The sequence below is a fragment of the Numenius arquata genome, chromosome W (genome assembly GCF_964106895.1).
Source record: "Numenius arquata chromosome W, bNumArq3.hap1.1, whole genome shotgun sequence".
NCBI lineage: Eukaryota > Metazoa > Chordata > Aves > Charadriiformes > Scolopacidae > Numenius > Numenius arquata.
The window spans coordinates 12,983,544-13,007,513 of record NC_133615.1 but is presented as its reverse complement, the minus strand read 5'-3'; positions in this window follow the sequence as shown (position 1 = coordinate 13,007,513).

The following is a 23,970-nucleotide window of genomic DNA, read 5'->3' as shown; positions in this document are numbered from 1 at the left end:
TACGGAACTCTACGGAACCTGACAGAAACACTGTGCGCCGCTACAGTCCCTTGCGGGCACTTGCAGAACTCTGCAGGAACCCACGGAACTTTATGGAACCCTACCAGCCCCTACGGAAGCCTAAAGATCCTTGCAGGCAGTTACGGAACGGTACAGGGCCCTACGGAACTTTACCAGCCATGTACAGAACTCTACGGGCCCCTACGGAACCCTGCAGAACCCTCCGGAACCTTACAGAATCCCACGGATTCCTACAGACTCCTGCGGGCACTTACACAACCCTAGAGGCCCCTACGGAACACTGCCAGCCCCTATGGAAGGAACCCTACGGGCCCCTACAGAACACTACTGGCTCCTGCGGTACTCCAGAGGCCTCTAGGGAACCTACGAAGCTCTACGGAACCCTATGGATCCTTACGGAACAGTACGGGCCCCTTCAGACCTCTGCGGGCGCTTATGGAAACCTACAGGACCCTACGGAACTGTACGAGACTCTACAGGCCCCTAGGGAACACTACAGGCCCCTACGGAACGGTCCGAGACTCTACAGGCCCCTAGGGAACACCACAGGCGCCTGCGGAACCCTACACAACCCTCCGGAAACATATGGCACCCTACAAGCTCCTACCAACCCCTGTGGGCACTTACACAACCCTACAGGCCCCTACGGAAATCTACGGGACTCTATGGGCCCCTAGGGAAGCCTACAGATTTTGACGGAACCCTACGAGCCCCTCTGGAACCCTACAGAATACTCCAGGACCCGACAGCACTCTACAAGACCCTTAGCAACACAACGGAACCTCACTAAAACTTTATGGGCTCCTACAGAACACTGCAGGTGCCTACGAAACCCTGCAGGCCCCTACGGAATACTACCAGCCACTATGGAAACCTATGGCCCCTACGGAACTCTACGGAACCTGACAGAAACACTGTGCGCCCCTACAGGCCCTTGCGGGCACTTGCAGAACTCTGCAGGAACCCACGGAACTTTATGGAACCCTACCAGCCCCTACGGAAGCCTAAAGATCCTTGCAGGCAGTTACGGAACGGTACAGGGCCCTACGGAACTTTACCAGCCACTACGGAACTCTACGGGCCCCTACGGAACCCTGCAGAACCCTCCGGAACCTTACAGAATCCCACGGATTCCTACAGACTCCTGCGGGCACTTACACAACCCTAGAGGCCCCTACGGAACACTGCCAGCCCCTATGGAAGGAACCCTACGGGCCCCTACAGAACACTACTGGCTCCTGCGGTACTCCAGAGGCCTCTAGGGAACCTACGAAGCTCTACGGAACCCTATGGATCCTTACGGAACAGTACGGGCCCCTTCAGACCTCTGTGGGCGCTTATGGAAACCTACAGGACCCTACGGAACTGTACGAGACTCTACAGGCCCCTAGGGAACACTACAGGCCCCTACGGAACTGTACGAGACTCTACAGGCCCCTAGGGAACACCACAGGCGCCTGCGGAACCCTACACAACCCTCCGGAAACATATGGCACCCTACAAGCTCCTACCAACCCCTGTGGGCACTTACACAACCCTACAGGCCCCTACAAAAATCTACGGGACTCTATGGGCCCCTAGGGAAGCCTACAGATTTTGACGGAACCCTACGAGCCCCTCTGGAACCCTACAGAATACTCCAGGACCCGACAGCACTCTACAAGACCCTTAGCAATACAACGGAACCTCACGAAAACTTTATGGGCTCCTACAGAACACTGCAGGTGCCTACGAAACCCTGCAGGCCCCTACGGAATACTACCAGCCACTATGGAAACCTATGGCCCCTACGGAACTCTACGGAACCTGACAGAAACACTGTGCGCCCCTACAGGCCCTTGCGGGCACTTGCAGAACTCTGCAGGAACCCACGGAACTTTATGGAACCCTACCAGCCCCTACGGAAGCCTAAAGATCCTTGCAGGCAGTTACGGAACGGTACAGGGCCCTACGGAACTTTACCAGCCACTACGGAACTCTACGGGCCCCAACGGAACCCTGCAGAACCCTCCGGAACCTTACAGAATCCCACAGACTCCTACAGACTCCTGCGGGCACTTACACAATCCTAGAGACCCCTACGGAACACTGCCAGCCCCTATGGAAGGAACCCTATGCGCCCCTACAGAACACTACTGGCTCCTGCGGTACTCTACAGGCCTCTAGGAAACCTACGAAGCTCTACGGAGCCCTGTGGATCCTTACGGAACAGTACGGGCCCCTTCAGACCTCTGCGGGCGCTTATGGAAACCTACAGGACCCTACGGATCTGTACGAGACTCTACAGGACCCTAGGGAATACCGCAGGCCCCTACGGAACCATACGAGACTCTACAGGACCCTAGGGAACACCACAGGCCCCTACGGAACTGTACAAGACTCTACAGGCCCCTAGAGAACACCACAGACACCTACGGAACCCTTCACAACCCTCTGGAAACTTATGGAACCCTACAAGCTCCTACCAACCCCTGCAAGCACTTACACAACCCTACAGGTCCCTACGGAAATCTACGGGACTCTATGGGCCCCTAGGGAAGCCTACAGATTTCGACGGAACCCTACGAGCCCCTCTGGAACCCTACAGAATACTCCAGGACCCGACAGCACTCTACAAGACCCTTAGCGACACAACAGAACTTCACTAAAACCCTATGGGCTCCTACAGAACACTGCAGGTGCCTACAGAACCCTACAGACCCCTACGGAATACTACCAGCCACTACGGAAACCTATGGCCCCTACGGAACTCTACGGAACCTGACAGAAACACTGTGCGCCGCTACAGTCCCTTGCGGGCACTTGCAGAACTATGCAGGAACCCACGGAACTTTATGGAACCCTACCAGCCCCTACGGAAGCCTAAAGATCCTTGCAGGCAGTTACGGAACGGTACAGGGCCCTAGGGAACTTTACCAGCCACTACGGAACTCTACAGGCCCCTACGGAACCCTGCAGAACCCTCCGGAACCTTACAGAATCCCACGGATTCCTACAGACTCCTGCGGGCACTTACACAACCCTAGAGGCCCCTACGGAACACTGCCAGCCCCTATGGAAGGAACCCTACGGGCCCCTACAGAACACTACTGGCTCCTGCGGTACTCCAGAGGCCTCTAGGGAACCTACGAAGCTCTACGGAACCCTATGGATCCTTACGGAACAGTACGGGCCCCTTCAGACCTCTGTGGGCGCTTATGGAAACCTACAGGACCCTACGGAACTGTACGAGACTCTACAGGCCCCTAGGGAACACTACAGGCCCCTACGGAACTGTACGAGACTCTACAGGCCCCTAGGGAACACCGCAGGCCCCTACGGAACCGTACGAGACTCTACAGGCCCCTAGGGAACACTACAGGCCCCTACGGAACCCTTCACAACCCTCTGGAAACTTATGGAACCCTACAAGCTCCTACCAACCCCTGCGGGCACTTACACAACCCTACAGGTCTCTACGGAAATCTACGGGACTCTATGGGCCCCTAGGGAAGCTTACAGATTTTGACGGAACCCTACGAGCCCCTCTGGAACCCTACAGAATACTACAGGACCCGACAGCACTCTACAAGACCCTTAGCGACACAACAGAACCTCACTAAAACCCTATGGGCTCCTACAGAACACTGCAGGTGCCTACGGAACCCTACAGACCCCTACGGAATACTACCAGCCACTATGGAAACCTATGGCCCCTACGGAACTCTACGGAACCTGACAGAAACACTGTGCGCTGCTACAGTCCCTTGCGGGCACTTGCAGAACTCTGCAGGAACCCACGGAACTTTATGGAACCCTACCAGCCCCTACGGAAGCCTAAAGATCCTTGCAGGCAGTTACGGAACGGTACAGGGCCCTACGGAACTTTACCAGCCATGTACAGAACTCTACGGGCCCCTACGGAACCCTGCAGAACCCTCCGGAACCTTACAGAATCCCACGGATTCCTACAGACTCCTGCAGGCACTTACACAACCCTAGAGGCCCCTACGGAACACTGCCAGCCCCTATGGAAGGAACCCTACGGGCCCCTACAGAACACTACTGGCTCCTGCGGTACTCTACAGGCCTCTAGGGAACCTACGAAGCTCTACGGAACCCTATGGATCCTTACGGAACAGTACGGGCCCCTTCAGACCTCTGCGGGCGCTTATGGAAACCTACAGGACCCTACGGAACTGTACGAGACTCTACAGGCCCCTAGGGAACACCACAGGCCCCTACGGAACCCTACACAACCCTCCGGAAACATATGGCACCCTACAAGCTCCTACCAACCCCTGCGAGCACTTACACAACCCTACAGGCCCCTACGGAAATCTACGGGATTCTATGGGCCCCTAGGGAAGCCTACAGATTTTGACGGAACCCTACGAGCCCCTCTGGAACCCTACAGAATACTCCAGGACCCGACAGCACTCTACAAGACCCTTAGCAACACAACGGAACCTCACTAAAACTTTATGGGCTCCTACAGAACACTGCAGGTGCCTACGAAACCCTGCAGGCCCCTACGGAATACTACCAGCCACTACGGAAACCTATGGCCCCTACGGAACTCTACGGAACCTGACAGAAACACTGTGCGCCCCTACAGGCCCTTGCGGGCACTTGCAGAACTCTGCAGGAACCCACAGAACTTTATGGAACCCTACCAGCCCCTACGGAAGCCTAAAGATCCTTGCAGGCAGTTACGGAACGGTACAGGCCCCTACGGAACTTTACCAGCCACTACAGAACTCTACGGGCCCCTACGGAACCCTGCAGAACCCTCCGGAACCTTACAGAATCCCACGGATTCCTACAGACTCCTGCGGGCACTTACACAACCCTAGAGGCCCCTACGGAACACTGCCAGCCCCTATGGAAGGAACCCTACGGGCCCCTACAGAACACTACTGGCTCCTGCGGTACTCCAGAGGCCTCTAGGGAACCTACGAAGCTCTACGGAACCCTATGGATCCTTACGGAACAGTACGGGCCCCTTCAGACCTCTGTGGGCGCTTATGGAAACCTACAGGACCCTACGGAACTGTACGAGACTCTACAGGACCCTAGGGAACACTACAGGCCCCTACGGAACTGTACGAGACTCTACAGGCCCCTAGGGAACACCGCAGGCCCCTGCGGAACCGTACGAGACTCTACAGGACCCTAGGGAACACCGCAAGCCCCTACGGAACCGTACGAAACTCTACAGGCCCCTAGGGAACACTACAGGCCCCTACGGAACCCTTCACAACCCTCCGGAAACATATGGAACCCTACAAGCTCCTACCAACCCCTGCGGGCACTTACACAACCCTACAGGTCCCTACGGAAATCTACGGGACTCTATGGGCGCCTAGGGAACCCTACAGATTTTGACGGAACCCTACGAGCCCCTCTGGAACCCTATAGAATACTACAGGACCCGACAGCACTCTACAAGACCCTTAGCGACACAACAGAACTTCACTAAAACCCTATGGGCTCCTACAGAACACTGCAGGTGCCTACGGAACCCTACAGACCCCTACGGAATACTACCAGCCACTACGGAAACCTATGGCCCCTACGGAACTCTACGGAACCTGACAGAAACACTGTGCGCCGCTACAGTCCCTTGCGGGCACTTGCAGAACTCTGCAGGAACCCACGGAACTTTATGGAACCCTACCAGCCCCTACGGAAGCCTAAAGATCCTTGCAGGCAGTTACGGAACGGTACAGGGCCCTACGGAACTTTACCAGCCATGTACGGAACTCTACGGGCCCCTACGGAATCCTGCAGAACCCTCCGGAACCTTACAGAATCCCACGGATTCCTACAGACTCCTGCGGGCACTTACACAACCCTAGAGGCCCCTACGGAACACTGCCAGCCCCTATGGAAGGAACCCTACGGGCCCCTACAGAACACTACTGGCTCCTGCGGTACTCCAGAGGCCTCTAGGGAACCTACGAAGCTCTACGGAGCCCTGTGGATCCTTACGGAACAGTACGGGCCCCTTCAGACCTCTGTGGGCGCTTATGGAAACCTACAGGACCCTACGGAACTGTACGAGACTCTACAGGACCCTAGGGAATACCACAGGCCCCTACGGAACCGTACGAGACTCTACAGGCCCTTAGGGAACACCGCAGGCCCCTAAGGAACCGTACGAGACTCTACAGGCCCCTAGGGAACACCACAGGCCCCTACGGAACCCTACACAACCCTCCGGAAACATATGGCACCCTACAAGCTCCTACCAACCCCTGCGGGCACTTACACAACCCTACAGGCCCCTATGGAAATCTACGGGACTCTATGGGCCCCTAGGGAAGCCTACAGATTTTGACGGAACCCTACGAGCCCCTCTGGAACCCTACAGAATACTCCAGGACCCGACAGCACTCTACAAGACCCTTAGCAACACAACGGAACCTCACTAAAACTTTATGGGCTCCTACAGAACACTGCAGGTGCCTACGAAACCCTGCAGGCCCCTACGGAATACTACCAGCCACTATGGAAACCTATGGCCCCTACGGAACTCTACGGAACCTGACAGAAACACTGTGCGCCCCTACAGGCCCTTGCGGGCACTTGCAGAACTCTGGAGGAACCCACGGAACTTTATGGAACCCTACCAGCCCCTACGGAAGCCTAAAGATCCTTGCAGGCAGTTACGGAACGGTACAGGGCCCTAGGGAACTTTACCAGCCACTACGGAACTCTACGGGCCCCTACGGAACCCTGCAGAACCCTCCGGAACCTTACAGAATCCCACAGACTCCTACAGACTCCTGCGGGCACTTACACAATCCTAGAGGCCCCTACGGAACACTGCCAGCCCCTATGGAAGGAACCCTATGCGCCCCTACAGAACACTACTGGCTCCTGCGGTACTCTACAGGCCTCTAGGAAACCTACGAAGCTCTACGGAGCCCTGTGGATCCTTACGGAACAGTACGGGCCCCTTCAGACCTCTGCGGGCGCTTATGGAAACCTACAGGACCCTACGGATCTGTACGAGACTCTACAGGACCCTAGGGAATACCGCAGGCCCCTACGGAACCATACGAGACTCTACAGGACCCTAGGGAACACCACAGGCCCCTACGGAACCCTTCACAACCCTCCGGAAACATATGGCACCCTACAAGCTCCTACCAACCCCTGCGGGCACTTACACAACCCTACAGGTCCCTACGGAAATCTACGGGACTCTATGGGCCCCTAGGGAAGCCTACAGATTTCGACGGAACCCTACGAGCCCCTCTGGAACCCTATAGAATACTCCAGGACCCGACAGCACTCTACAAGACCCTTAGAAACACAACGGAACCTCACTAAAACTTTATGGGCTCCTACAGAACACTGCAGGTGCCTACGAAACCCTGCAGACCCCTACGGAATACTACCAGCCACTATGGAAACCTATGGGCCCCTAGGGAAGCCTACAGATTTTTGACGGAACCCTACGAGCCCCTCTGGAACCCTACAGAATACTCCAGGACCCGACAGCACTCTACAAGACCCTTAGCAACACAACGGAACCTCACTAAAACTTTATGGGCTCCTACAGAACACTGCAGGTGCCTACGAAACCCTGCAGGCCCCTACGGAATACTACCAGCCACTATGGAAACCTATGGCCCCTACGGAACTCTACGGAACCTGACAGAAACACTGTGCGCCCCTACAGGCCCTTGCGGGCACTTGCAGAACTCTGCAGGAACCCACGGAACTTTATGGAACCCTACCAGCCCCTACGGAAGCCTAAAGATCCTTGCAGGCAGTTACGGAACGGTACAGGGCCCTACGGAACTTTACCAGCCACTACGGAACTCTACGGGCCCCTACGGAACCCTGCAGAACCCTCCGGAACCTTACAGAATCCCACGGATTCCTACAGACACCTGCGGGCACTTACACAATCCTAGAGGCCCCTACGGAACACTGCCAGCCCCTATGGAAGGAACCCTACGCGCCCCTACAGAACACTACTGGCTCCTGCGGTACTCTACAGGCCTCTAGGAAACCTACGAAGCTCTACGGAGCCCTGTGGATCCTTACGGAACAGTACGGGCCCCTTCAGACCTCTGCGGGCGCTTATGGAAACCTACAGGACCCTACGGAACTGTACGAGACTCTACAGGCCCCTAGGGAACACCGCAGGCCCCTACGGAACCGTACGAGACTCTACAGGACCCTAGGGAACACTGCAGGCCCCTACGGAACCGTACGAGACTCTACAGGCCCCTAGGGAACACTACAGGCCCCTACGGAACCCTTCACAACCCTCTGGAAACTTATGGAACCCTACAAGCTCCTACCAACCCCTGCGGGCACTTACACAACCCTACAGGTCCCTACGGAAATCTACGGGACTCTATGGGCCCCTAGGGAAGCTTACAGATTTTGACGGAACCCTACGAGCCCCTCTGGAACCCTACAGAATACTCCAGGACCCGACAGCACTCTACAAGACCCTTAGCGACACAACAGAACCTCACTAAAACCCTGTAGGCTCCTACAGAACACTGCAGGTGCCTACGGAACCCTACAGACCCCTACGGAATACTACCAGCCACTACGGAAACCTATGGCCCCTATGGAATTCTACGGAACCTGACAGAAACACTGTGCGCCCCTACAGGCCCTTGCGGGCACTTGCAGAACTCTGGAGGAACCCACGGAACTTTATGGAACCCTACCAGCCCCTACGGAAGCCTAAAGATCCTTGCAGGCAGTTACGGAATGTTACAGGGCCCTACGGAACTTTACCAGCCATGTACAGAACTCTACGGGCCCCTACGGAACCCTGCAGAACCCTCCGGAACCTTACAGAATCCCACGGATTCCTACAGACTCCTGCGGGCACTTACACAACCCTAGAGGCCCCTACGGAACACTGCCAGCCCCTATGGAAGGAACCCTACGGGCCCCTACAGAACACTACTGGCTCCTGCGGTACTCCAGAGGCCTCTAGGAAACCTACGAAGCTCTACGGAACCCTATGGATCCTTACGGAACAGCACGGGCCCCTTCAGACCTCTGCGGGCGCTTATGGAAACCTACAGGACCCTACGGAACTGTACGAGACTCTACAGGCCCCTAGGGAACACTACAGGCCCCTATGGAACTGTATGAGAGTCTACAGGCCCCTAGGGAACACCACAGGCCCCTACGGAACCCTACACAACCCTCCGGAAACATATGGCACCCTACAAGCTCCTACCAACCCCTGTGGGCACTTACACAACCCTACAGGCCCCTACGGAAATCTACGGGACTCTATGGGCCCCTAGGGAAGCCTACAGATTTTGACGGAACCCTACGAGCCCCTCTGGAACCCTACAGAATACTCCAGGACCCGACAGCACTCTACAAGACCCTTAGCAACACAACGGAACCTCACTAAAACTTTATGGGCTCCTACAGAACACTGCAGGTGCCTACGAAACCCTGCAGGCCCCTACGGAATACTACCAGCCACTATGGAAACCTATGGCCCCTACGGAACTCTACGGAACCTGACAGAAACACTGTGCGCCCCTACAGGCCCTTGCGGGCACTTGCAGAACTCTGCAGGAACCCACGGAACTTTATGGAACCCTACCAGCCCCTACGGAAGCCTAAAGATCCTTGCAGGCAGTTACGGAACGGTACAGGGCCCTACGGAACTTTACCAGCCACTACGGAACTCTACGGGCCCCTACGGAACCCTGCAGAACCCTCCGGAACCTTACAGAATCCCACGGATTCCTACAGACACCTGTGGGCACTTACACAACCCTAGAGGCCCCTACGGAACACTGCCAGCCCCTATGGAAGGAACCCTACGGGCCCCTACAGAACACTACTGGCTCCTGCGGTACTCCAGAGGCCTCTAGGGAACCTACGAAGCTCTACGGAACCCTATGGATCCTTACGGAACAGTACGGGCCCCTTCAGACCTCTGTGGGCGCTTATGGAAACCTACAGGACCCTACGGAACTGTACGAGACTCTACAGGCCCCTAGGGAACACTACAGGCCCCTACGGAACTGTACGAGACTCTACAGGACCCTAGGGAACACCGCAGGCCCCTACGGAACCGTACGAGACTCTACAGGACCCTAGGGAACACCGCAGGCCCCTACGGAACCGTACGAGACTCTACAGGCCCCTAGGGAACACTACAGGCCCCTACGGAACCCTTCACAACCCTCCGGAAACATATGGCACCCTACAAGCTCCTACCAACCCCTGCGGGCACTTACACAACCCTACAGGTCCCTACGGAAATCTACGGGACTCTATGGGCCCCTAGGGAAGCTTACAGATTTTGACGGAACCCTACGAGCCCCTCTGGAACCCTACAGAATACTCCAGGACCCGACAGCACTCTACAAGACCCTTAGCGACACAACAGAACCTCACTAAAACCCTGTAGGCTCCTACAGAACACTGCAGGTGCCTACGGAACCCTACAGACCCCTACGGAATACTACCAGCCACTACGGAAACCTATGGCCCCTATGGAACTCTACGGAACCTGACAGAAACACTGTGCGCCCCTACAGGCCCTTGCGGGCACTTGCAGAACTCTGGAGGAACCCACGGAACTTTATGGAACCCTACCAGCCCCTACGGAAGCCTAAAGATCCTTGCAGGCAGTTACGGAATGTTACAGGGCCCTACGGAACTTTACCAGCCATGTACAGAACTCTACGGGCCCCTACGGAACCCTGCAGAACCCTCCGGAACCTTACAGAATCCCACGGATTCCTACAGACTCCTGCGGGCACTTACACAACCCTAGAGGCCCCTACGGAACACTGCCAGCCCCTATGGAAGGAACCCTACGGGCCCCTACAGAACACTACTGGCTCCTGCGGTACTCCAGAGGCCTCTAGGAAACCTACGAAGCTCTACGGAACCCTATGGATCCTTACGGAACAGTACGGGCCCCTTCAGACCTCTGTGGGCGCTTATGGAAACCTACAGGACCCTACGGAACTGTACGAGACTCTACAGGCCCCTAGGGAACACTACAGGCCCCTACGGAACTGTACGAGACTCTACAGGACCCTAGGGAACACCGCAGGCCCCTACGGAACCGTACGAGACTCTACAGGACCCTAGGGAACACCGCAGGCCCCTACGGAACCGTACGAGACTCTACAGGCCCCTAGGGAACACTACAGGCCCCTACGGAACCCTTCACAACCCTCCGGAAACATATGGCACCCTACAAGCTCCTACCAACCCCTGCGGGCACTTACACAACCCTGCAGGTCCCTACGGAAATCTACGGGACTCTATGGGCGCCTAGGGAACCCTACAGATTTCGACGGAACCCTACGAGCCCCTCTGGATCCCTATAGAATACTCCAGGAACCGACAGCACTCTACAAGACCCTTAGCGACACAACAGAACTTCACTAAAACCCTATGGGCTCCTACAGAACACTGCAGGTGCCTATGAAACCCTGCAGGCCCCTACGGAATACTACCAGCCACTACGGAAACCTATGGCCCCTACGGAACTCTACGGAACCTGACAGAAACACTGTGCGCCCCTACAGGCCCTTGCGGGCACTTGCAGAACTCTGCAGGAACCCACGGAACTTTATGGAACCCTACCAGCCCCTACGGAAGCCTAAAGATCCTTGCAGGCAGTTACGGAACGGTACAGGGCCCTACGGAACTTTACCAGCCACTACGGAACTCTACGGGCCCCTACGGAACCCTGCAGAACCCTCCGGAACCTTACAGAATCCCACGGATTCCTACAGACTCCTGCGGGCACTTACACAACCCTAGAGGCCCCTACGGAACACTGCCAGCCCCTATGGAAGGAACCATACGGGCCCCTACAGAACACTACTGGCTCCTGCGGTACTCCAGAGGCCTCTAGGGAACCTACGAAGCTCTACGGAACCCTATGGATCCTTACGGAACAGTACGGGCCCCTTCAGACCTCTGTGGGCGCTTATGGAAACCTACAGGACCCTACGGAACTGTACGAGACTCTACAGGCCCCTAGGGAACACTACAGGCCCCTACGGAACTGTACGAGACTCTACAGGACCCTAGGGAACACCGCAGGCCCCTACGGAACCGTACGAGACTCTACAGGACCCTAGGGAACACCGCAGGCCCCTACGGAACCGTACGAGACTCTACAGGCCCCTAGGGAACACTACAGGCCCCTACGGAACCCTTCACAACCCTCTGGAAACTTATGGAACCCTACAAGCTCCTACCAACCCCTGCGGGCACTTACACAACCCTACAGGTCCCTACGGAAATCTACGGGACTCTATGGGCCCCTAGGGAAGCTTACAGATTTTGACGGAACCCTACGAGCCCCTGTGGAACCCTACAGAATACTCCAGGACCCGACAGCACTCTACAAGACCCTTAGCGACACAACAGAACCTCACTAAAACCCTATGGGCTCCTACAGAACACTGCAGGTGCCTACGGAACCCTACAGACCCCTACGGAATACTACCAGCCACTACGGAAACCTATGGCCCCTACGGAACTCTACGGAACCTGACAGAAACACTGTGCGCCCCTACAGGCCCTTGCGGGCACTTGCAGAACTCTGGAGGAACCCACGGAACTTTATGGAACCCTACCAGCCCCTACGGAAGCCTAAAGATCCTTGCAGGCAGTTACGGAACGGTACAGGGCCCTACGGAACTTTACCAGCCACTACGGAACTCTACGGGCCCCTACGGAACCCTGCAGAACCCTCCGGAACCTTACAGAATGCCACGGATTCCTACAGACTCCTGCGGGCACTTACACAACCATAGAGGCCCCTACGGAACACTGCCAGCCCCTATGGAAGGAACCCTACGGGCCCCTACAGAACACTACTGGCTCCTGCGGTACTCCAGAGGCCTCTAGGGAACCTACGAAGCTCTACGGAACCCTATGGATCCTTACGGAACAGTACGGGCCCCTTCAGACCTCTGTGGGCGCTTATGGAAACCTACAGGACCCTACGGAACTGTACGAGACTCTACAGGCCCCTAGGGAACACTACAGGCCCCTACGGAACTGTACGAGACTCTACAGGACCCTAGGGAACACCGCAGGCCCCTACGGAACCGTACGAGACTCTACAGGCCCCTAGGGAACACTACAGGCCCCTATGGAACTGTACGAGACTCTACAGGCCCCTAGGGAACACCACAGGCCCCTACGGAACCCTACACAACCCTCCGGAAACATATGGCACCCTACAAGCTCCTACCAACCCCTGCGGGCACTTACACAACCCTACAGGCCCCTACGGAAATCTACGGGATTCTATGGGCCCCTAGGGAACCCTACAGATTTTGACGGAACCCTACGAGCCCCTCTGGAACCCTACAGAATACTCCAGGACCCGACAGCACTCTACAAGACCCTTAGCAACACAACGGAACCTCACTAAAACTTTATGGGCTCCTACAGAACACTGCAGGTGCCTACGAAACCCTGCAGGCCCCTACGGAATACTACCAGCCACTACGGAAACCTATGGCCCCTACGGAACTCTACGGAACCTGACAGAAACACTGTGCGCCCCTACAGGCCCTTGCGGGCACTTGCAGAACTCTGCAGGAACCCACGGAACTTTATGGAACCCTACCAGCCCCTACGGAAGCCTAAAGATCCTTGCAGGCAGTTACGGAACGGTACAGGGCCCTACGGAACTTTACCAGCCACTACGGAACTCTACGGGCCCCTACGGAACCCTGCAGAACCCTCCGGAACCTTACAGAATCCCACGGATTCCTACAGACTCCTGCGGGCACTTACTCAACCCTAGAGGCCCCTACGGAACACTGCCAGCCCCTATGGAAGGAACCCTACGGGCCCCTACAGAACACTACTGGCTCCTGCGGTACTCCAGAGGCCTCTAGGGAACCTACGAAGCTCTACGGAACCCTATGGATCCTTACGGAACAGTACGGGCCCCTTCAGACCTCTGTGGGCGCTTATGGAAACCTACAGGACCCTACGGAACTGTACGAGACTCTACAGGCCCCTAGGGAACACTACAGGCCCCTACGGAACTGTACGAGACTCTACAGGACCCTAGGGAACACCGCAGGCCCCTACGGAACCGTACGAGACTCTACAGGCCCCTAGGGAACACTACAGGCCCCTATGGAACTGTACGAGACTCTACAGGCCCCTAGGGAACACCACAGGCCCCTACGGAACCCTACACAACCCTCCGGAAACATATGGCACCCTACAAGCTCCTACCAACCCCTGCGGGCACTTACACAACCCTACAGGCCCCTACGGAAATCTACGGGATTCTATGGGCCCCTAGGGAACCCTACAGATTTTGACGGAACCCTACGAGCCCCTCTGGAACCCTACAGAATACTCCAGGACCCGACAGCACTCTACAAGACCCTTAGCAACACAACGGAACCTCACTAAAACTTTATGGGCTCCTACAGAACACTGCAGGTGCCTACGAAACCCTGCAGGCCCCTACGGAATACTACCAGCCACTACGGAAACCTATGGCCCCTACGGAACTCTACGGAACCTGACAGAAACACTGTGCGCCCCTACAGGCCCTTGCGGGCACTTGCAGAACTCTGCAGGAACCCACGGAACTTTATGGAACCCTACCAGCCCCTACGGAAGCCTAAAGATCCTTGCAGGCAGTTACGGAACGGTACAGGGCCCTACGGAACTTTACCAGCCACTACGGAACTCTACGGGCCCCTACGGAACCCTGCAGAACCCTCCGGAACCTTACAGAATCCCACGGATTCCTACAGACTCCTGCGGGCACTTACTCAACCCTAGAGGCCCCTACGGAACACTGCCAGCCCCTATGGAAGGAACCCTACGGGCCCCTACAGAACACTACTGGCTCCTGCGGTACTCCAGAGGCCTCTAGGGAACCTACGAAGCTCTACGGAACCCTATGGATCCTTACGGAACAGTACGGGCCCCTTCAGACCTCTGTGGGCGCTTATGGAAACCTACAGGACCCTACGGAACTGTACGAGACTCTACAGGACCCTAGGGAACACTACAGGCCCCTACGGAACTGTACGAGACTCTACAGGCCCCTAGGGAACACCGCAGGCCCCTACGGAACCGTACGAGACTCTACAGGACCCTAGGGAACACCGCAGGCCCCTACGGAACTGTAAAAGACTCTACAGGCCCCTAGGGAACACTACAGGCCCCTACGGAACCCTTCACAACCCTCTGGAAACTTATGGAACCCTACAAGCTCCTACCAACCCCTGCGGGCACTTACACGACCCTACAGGCCCCTATGGAAATCTACGGGACTCTATGGGCCCCTAGGGAAGCTTACAGATTTTGACGGAACCCTACGAGCCCCTGTGGAACCCTACAGAATACTCCAGGACCCGACAGCACTCTACAAGACCCTTAGCGACACAACAGAACCTCACTAAAACCCTATGGGCTCCTACAGAACACTGCAGGTGCCTACGGAACCCTACAGACCCCTACGGAATACTACCAGCCACTACGGAAACCTATGGCCCCTACGGAACTCTACGGAACCTGACAGAAACACTGTGCGCCCCTACAGGCCCTTGCGGGCACTTGCAGAACTCTGGAGGAACCCACGGAACTTTATGGAACCCTACCAGCCCCTACGGAAGCCTAAAGATCCTTGCAGGCAGTTACGGAACGGTACAGGGCCCTACGGAACTTTACCAGCCATGTACAGAACTCTACGGGTCCCTACGGAACCCTGCAGAACCCTCCGGAACCTTACAGAATCCCACGGATTCCTACAGACTCCTGCGGGCACTTACACAACCCTAGAGGCCCCTACGGAACACTGCCAGCCCCTATGGAAGGAACCCTACGGGCCCCTACAGAACACTACTGGCTCCTGCGGTACTCCAGAGGCCTCTAGGGAACCTACGAAGCTCTACGGAACCCTATGAATCCTTACGGAACAGTACGGGCCCCTTCAGACCTCTGCGGGCGCTTATGGAAACCTACAGGACCCTACGGAACTGTACGAGACTCTACAGGCCCCTAGGGAACACTACAGGCCCCTATGGAACTGTACGAGACTCTACAGGCCCCTAGGGAACACCACAGGCCCCTACGGAACCCTACACAACCCTCCGGAAACATATGGCACCCTACAAGCTCCTACCAACCCCTGCGGGCACTTACACAACCCTACAGGCCCCTACGGAAATCTACGGGATTCTATGGGCCCCTAGGGAAGCCTACGGATTTTGACGGAACCCTACGAGCCCCTCTGGAACCCTACAGAATACTCCAGGACCCGACAGCACTCTACAAGACCCTTAGCAACACAACGGAACCTCACTAAAACTTTATGGGCTCCTACAGAACACTGCAGGTGCCTACGAAACCCTGCAGGCCCCTACGGAATACTACCAGCCACTACGGAAACCTATGGCCCCTACGGAACTCTACGGAACCTGACAGAAACACTGTGCGCCCCTACAGGCCCTTGCGGGCACTTGCAGAACTCTGCAGGAACCCACGGAACTTTATGGAACCCTACCAGCCCCTACGGAAGCCTAAAGATCCTTGCAGGCAGTTACGGAACGGTACAGGGCCCTACGGAACTTTACCAGCCACTACGGAACTCTACGGGCCCCTACGGAACCCTGCAGAACCCTCCGGAACCTTACAGAATTCCACGGATTCCTACAGACTCCTGCGGGCACTTACACAACCCTAGAGGCCCCTACGGAACACTGCCAGCCCCTATGGAAGGAACCCTACGGGCCCCTACAGAACACTACTGGCTCCTGCGGTACTCCAGAGGCCTCTAGGGAACCTACGAAGCTCTACGGAACCCTATGGATCCTTACGGAACAGTACGGGCCCCTTCAGACCTCTGCGGGCGCTTATGGAAACCTACAGGACCCTACGGAACTGTACGAGACTCTACAGGCCCCTAGGGAACACTACAGGCCCCTACGGAACTGTACGAGACTCTACAGGCCCCTAGGGAACACCGCAGGCCCCTACGGAACCGTACGAGACTCTACAGGACCCTAGGGAACACCGCAGGCCCCTACGGAACCGTACGAGACTCTACAGGCCCCTAGGGAACACTACAGGCCCCTACGGAACCCTTCACAACCCTCTGGAAACTTACGGAACCCTACAAGCTCCTACCAACCCCTTCGGGCACTTACACAACCCTACAGGCCCCTACGGAAATCTACGGGACTCCACGGGCCCCTAGGGAAGCTTACAGATTTTGACGGAACCCTACGAGCCCCTCTGGAACTCTACAGAATACTCCAGGACCCGACAGCACTCTACAAGACCCTTAGCGACACAACAGAACCTCACTAAAACCCTATGGGCTCCTACAGAACACTGCAGGTGCCTACGGAACCCTACAGACCCCTACGGAATACTACCAGCCACTACGGAAACCTATGGCCCCTACGGAACTCTACGGAACCTGACAGAAACACTGTGCGCCCCTACAGGTCCTTGCGGGCACTTGCAGAACTCTGCAGGAACCCACGGAACTTTATGGAACCCTACCAGCCCCTACGGAAGCCTAAAGATCCTTGCAGGCAGTTACGGAACGGTACAGGGCCCTACGGAACTTTACCAGCCATGTACAGAACTCTACGGGCCCCTACGGAACCCTGCAGAACCCTCCGGAACCTTACAGAATCCCATAGACTCCTACAGACTCCTGCGGGCACTTACACAATCCTAGAGGCCCCTACGGAACACTGCCAGCCCCTATGGAAGGAACCCTACGGGCCCCTACAGAACACTACTGGCTCCTGCGGTACTCCAGAGGCCTGTAGGGAACCTACGAAGCTCTACGGAACCCTATGGATCCTTACGGAACAGTACGGGCCCCTTCAGACCTCTGTGGGCGCTTATGGAAACCTACAGGACCCTACGGAACTGTACGAGACTCTACAGGCCCCTAGGGAACACCGCAGGCCCCTACGGAACCGTACGAGACTCTACAGGACCCTAGGGAACACCGCAGGCCCCTACGGAACCGTACGAGACTCTACAGGCCCCTAGGGAACACTACAGGCCCCTACGGAACCCTTCACAACCCTCTGGAAACTTATGGAACCCTACAAGCTCCTACCAACCCCTGCGGGCACTTACACAACCCTACAGGTCCCTACGGAAATCTACGGGACTCTATGGGCCCCTAGGGAAGCTTACAGATTTTGACGGAACCCTACGAGCCCCTCTGGAACCCTACAGAATACTCCAGGACCCGACAGCACTCTACAAGACCCTTAGCGACACAACAGAACCTCACTAAAACCCTATGGGCTCCTACAGAACACTGCAGGTGCCTACGGAACCCTACAGACCCCTACGGAATACTACCAGCCACTACGGAAACCTATGGCCCCTATGGAACTCTACAGAACCTGACAGAAACACTGTGCGCTGCTACAGTCCCTTGCGGGCACTTGCAGAACTCTGCAGGAACCCACGGAACTTTATGGAACCCTACCAGCCCCTACGGAAGCCTAAAGATCCTTGCAGGCAGTTACGGAACGGTACAGGGCCTTACGGAACTTTACCAGCCACTACGGAACTCTACGGGCCCCTACGGAACCCTGCAGAACCCTCCGGAACCTTACAGAATCCCACAGACTCCTACAGACTCCTGCGGGCACTTACACAACCCTAGAGGCCCCTACGGAACACTGCCAGCCCCTATGGAAGGAACCCTACGGGCCCCTACAGAACACTACTGGCTCCTGCGGTACTCTACAGGCCTCTAGGGAACCTACGAAGCTCTACGGAACCCTATGGATCCTTACGGAACAGTACGGGCCCCTTCAGACCTCTGCGGGCGCTTATGGAAACCTACAGGACCCTACGGAACTGTACGAGACTCTACAGGCCCCTAGGGAACACTACAGGCCCCTACGGAACCATACGAGACTCTACAGGCCCCTAGGGAACACCACAGGCCCCTACGGAACCCTACACAACCCTCCGGAAACATATGGCACCCTACAAGCTCCTACCAACCCCTGCGGGCACTTACACAACCCTACAGGCCCCTACGGAAATCTACGGGACTCTATGGGCCCCTAGGGAAGCCTACAGATTTTGACGGAACCCTATGAGCCCCTCTGGAACCCTACAGAATACTCCAGGACCCGACAGCACTCTACAAGACCCTTAGCAACACAACGGAACCTCACTAAAACTTTATGGGCTCCTACAGAACACTGCAGGTGCCTACGAAACCCTGCAGGCCCCTACGGAATGCTACCAGCCACTATGGAAACCTATGGGCCCCTAGGGAAGCCTACAGATTTTGACGGAACCCTACGAGCCCCTCTGGAACCCTACAGAATACTCCAGGACCCGACAGCACTCTACAAGACACTTAGCGACACAACAGAACCTCACTAAAACTTTATGGGCTCCTACAGAACACTGCAGGTGCCTACGAAACCCTGCAGGCCCCTACGGAATACTACCAGCCCCTATGGAAGGAACCCTACGGGCCCCTACAGAACACTACTGGCTCCTGCGGTACTCCAGAGGCCTCTAGGGAACCTACGAAGCTCTACGGAACCCTATGGATCCTTACGGAACAGTACGGGCCCCTTCAGACCTCTGTGGGCGCTTATGGAAACCTACAGGACCCTACGGAACTGTACGAGACTCTACAGGCCCCTAGGGAACACTACAGGCCCCTACGGAACTGTACGAGACTCTACAGGCCCCTAGGGAACACCGCAGGCCCCTACGGAACCGTACGAGACTCTACAGGACCCTAGGGAACACCGCAGGCCCCTACGGAACCGTACGAGACTCTACAGGCCCCTAGGGAACACTACAGGCCCCTACGGAACCCTTCACAACCCTCTGGAAACTTATGGAACCCTACAAGCTCCTACCAACCCCTGCGGGCACTTACACAACCCTACAGGTCCCTACGGAAATCTACGGGACTCTATGGGCCCCTAGGGAAGCTTACAGATTTTGACGGAACCCTACGAGCCCCTCTGGAACCCTACAGAATACTCCAGGACCCGACAGCACTCTACAAGACCCTTAGCGACACAACAGAACCTCACTAAAACCCTATGGGCTCCTACAGAACACTGCAGGTGCCTACGGAACCCTACAGACCCCTACGGAATACTACCAGCCACTACGGAAACCTATGGCCCCTACGGAACTCTACAGAACCTGACAGAAACACTGTGCGCCCCTACAGGCCCTTGCGGGCACTTGCAGAACTCTGCAGGAACCCACGGAACTTTATGGAACCCTACCAGCCCCTACGGAAGCCTAAAGATCCTTGCAGGCAGTTACGGAACGGTACAGGGCCCGGGGGAGCAGCGGCGCCGTGGCCGAGCGTGGGGGTGGCCGGCGGAGGCTGGTTGGTGAGGGTCCACTCGATGTGGAAGAAGCGGGGACCAAAGCAGCAACCGCAGGGGGCCCTCTGCAGCCCTGGGAGGGGGGAAAGGGAGGTGTGGTGGGCCGTGGGCAGCCTCCAGGGGCACCCGCCGAGCTGTCCCCCGTGGCCCCCATCCCGGGTGTGAGCCAGGCCCCTGGGGAGCTGGTGGCCGGTCGCTCCCCGGAGTGAGCTGCTGTGCCGGAGGGGCTGGGGCTGGAAACTGGGGAGGGGACGTGCTTTGCGGGAGGAAACAGGGGAGATGGCCCCCACAGGTTGGGAAATTCCCTGGAAATTGGATTTCCTGGGCAGGTGAGGGCAGGGATGCTCAGCCGGGCTTGTTGAACCCTCCACACCCAGTACCAAAACTGCTGGGGGGGAACAGGGGAGGTGGGATGGTGAAGGTGACCACAGTGCTCGGGGGCTGAAGGTGGCAGAGGGGACAGGGTGTCCATACCTGGTGGTGGGGCCTGTGGGGCCCATGGGGCCACCCCCACGGTGGGTGGCCAGGCTGCGGGGAAGGGCTGCTCCTGGCTGGGCAGTCGAACCAGGGTGGCTGAGCCTGGAAGAGAGACAGGAGCCATGGCCGTGGTCACCTCCTGCGCTCTGTTCCCCGAGAGCGTCCCCGGGCTGCGGGTCGGGGTCGGTCTCTGCCTTGGGTATAGAAGGTTGACCCTCCTGAGGGCCAAGAGGCCTTGCAGAAGGCTCTAGATAGGTTGGAGCACTGGGCAATCAGCAGTGGCGTGAAGTTGAAGCAGTAAAAGTGCGGGATTCTGCGCTGTAAGGGAGTAACAGCACCGTTGAAGAAGGACAGGAAAGTCCTTGAATGCCTCCAGAGGAGGGCAACCAAGCTGGTGACGGGGCTGGAAGGCATGTCCTTCCCTCACCCGGGCTTGCTGAACCCCCCACCCACCAGTGCTAAAAGTGCTGTGGGGGGGAACAGGGGAGGTGGGATGGTGCAGGTGATCAGGGTCCTCGGGGGCGGAAGGTGGCAGAGGGGACAGGGGGTCGATACCTGGTGGTGGGGCCTGTGGGGCCCATGGGGCCACCCCTACGGTGGGTGGCCAGGCTGCGGGGAAGGGCTGCTCCTGGCCGGGCAGTCGAACCAGGGTGGCTGAGCCTGGAAGAGAGACAGGAGCCATGGCTGCGGTCACCTCCTGCGCTCTGTTCCCCGAGAGTGTCCCCGGGCTGCGGGTCGGGGTTGGTCCCTACCTTGGGGGTAGAAGGTTTGTGGGAGCACAAAAGTCTGAAGCGTCTGGGTTGCCGCGGGGGCCCGGGGGCCGTTCGGTGGGAGCCACAGTGGTGGCAGAGTCATCATCGGTCCTCTTGGTCTGTCTGCTGCTAAGGACTCTTTGGTCACCAGGGATGGAATGTGGGGGCTCCCTGTGCCCCGCCCCCTCCTCCAATAGCCTCCCCATCTCCTGCTGGAGGCCTGGTGGGAGATGGGACGGTCTTGGCCGCAGTCATCATGAAATGGTTGAGTTTAACATCGTCAGTGGAATGAGAAAACTGGTGGGAAGAGTTGCTCCCCTGGATTTTGGGGGTTGAATGCCCCTTAACGAGCTGATGATGCCAAAGCGGGAGGTGCTGTTGACCCTCTTGAGGGCCAAGAGGCCTTGCAGAAGGCTCTAGATAGATTGGAGCACTGGGCAATCAGCAGTGGCGTGAAGCTGAAGCAGTAAAAGTGCGGGATTCTGCCCTGGGAGGGAGGAACTCTGGGCAGGAGTGTAACTGGGGAGAGGGGTGGCTGGAGAGCAGCCCTGCAGAAAGGGGTCCGGCCGGGGGTGCTGGGGGCAGCAGCTGAGGAGGAGCCATCGGTGTCCCCTGGCACCATCCTGGGGGGCATCAAACCCAGTCGAAGCAGGCGGCCAAGAGCGGGGATTGTCCCGTTGTGCTCGGCGCTGGTGCGGCCTCACCTGGAGCCCTGGGTGCAGGGCTGGGCCCCACCGTTGGAGAAGGATGGGAAGGTCCTCAAATGCCTCCAGAGGAGGGCAACCAAGCTGGTGACAGGGCTGGAAGGCATGTCCCCGAATCCTAGACTGGTTTGGATTGGAAGGGACCTGTGAGCTCACCTTGTCCCACCCTGTGCCCTGGGCAGGGACCCATCCCACCAGACCAGGTTTTTCAAGCCCTGTCCAACCTGGCCTTGAACGCCTCCAGGGTTGGGGCAGCCACAGCTTCTCTGGGCACCGTTGGCCAGAGTCTCACCACCCTCACAGCAAAGAATTTCTTCCCCTGATCTCCTCTCAGTTTCCTTTCTGTCGGTGTCACAGAATCACACAATCACAGAATCACATTGGGTTGGAAGGGGCCTCTGCAGATCATCTAGTCCAACCCCCCACACACACACACACAGCAGGTCCACCTAGAGGAGGTTGCACAGGAACTTGTCCAGGCGGGTTTTGAATGTCTCCAGAGAAGGAGACTCCGCCACCCCCCTGGGCAGCCTGTTCCAAGGCTCTGCCACCCTCACAGGAAAGAAGTTCCTCCTCATGTTTAGGTGGAACTTCCCATGTTCAAGTTTCTGCTCGTTCCCTCTTGTCCTGTCACTGGGCACCACTGAAAAAGGACCAGCCCCGTCCTCTTGACACCCACCCTTTAAGTATTTATCAGCATTGATCAAATCCCCCCTCGGTCTTCTCTAGACTAAACAGACCCAAGTCCCTCAACCTTTCCTCATGAGGGAGAAGCTCCAGTCCCCTCATCATCTTTGTAGCCCTCTGCTGTACCCTCTCCAGCAGTTCCCTGTCCTTCTTGAACTGGGGAGCCCAGAACTGGTCGCAGTGCTCCAGGTGGGGCCTCCCCAGGGCAGAGTAGAGGGGGGAGGATGACCTCCCTCGACCTGCTGGTCACACTCTTCCTGATGCACCCCAGGATGCCATTGGCCTTCTTGGCCACAAGGGCACATTGTCGGCTCATGGTCATCCTATTGTCCACCAGGCCTCCTAGGTCTTTCTCCTCCAAGGTGCTCTCCAAACCCTTCCCCCCGTCCTATGGCTTCCCTCCCTGATGACCCAACGTTACAGAATCACAGAATCGCAGAATCTTCGTGGTTGCATGGGACCTTGGAGATCATCGAGTCCAACCACACAAAGAAAAAAAAAAGGTAGCCACACCCACAACCAACCACACAGCACACCCGCCCACAAACAGACGCAAACCAACAATCTCGGGCACTAGAGCATGCCCTGGAGAGCCACGTCTAAACGTTTCTTAAATATCTCCAGGGATGGCGACTCCACCACCTCCCTGGGCAGGCTGTTCCAGTGCCTGACCGCTCTCTCGGTAAAGCAGTGCTTCCTAATATCTAATGTAAACCTCCCCTGCCGCAACTTCAGACCATTTCCTCTGGTCCTGTCTTTATTCCCTTGGGAGAAGAGGCCAACACCCACGTCTCTACACCCTCCTTTCAGGGAGTTGTAGAGGGCAATGAGGTCTCCCCTCAGCCTCCTCTTCTCCAAACTAAACATGCCCAGTTCCCTCAGCCTCTCCTCATATGACTTGTTCTCTAGACCCCTCACCAGCTTGGTGGCTCTCCTCTGGACACGGTCCAGCAGCTC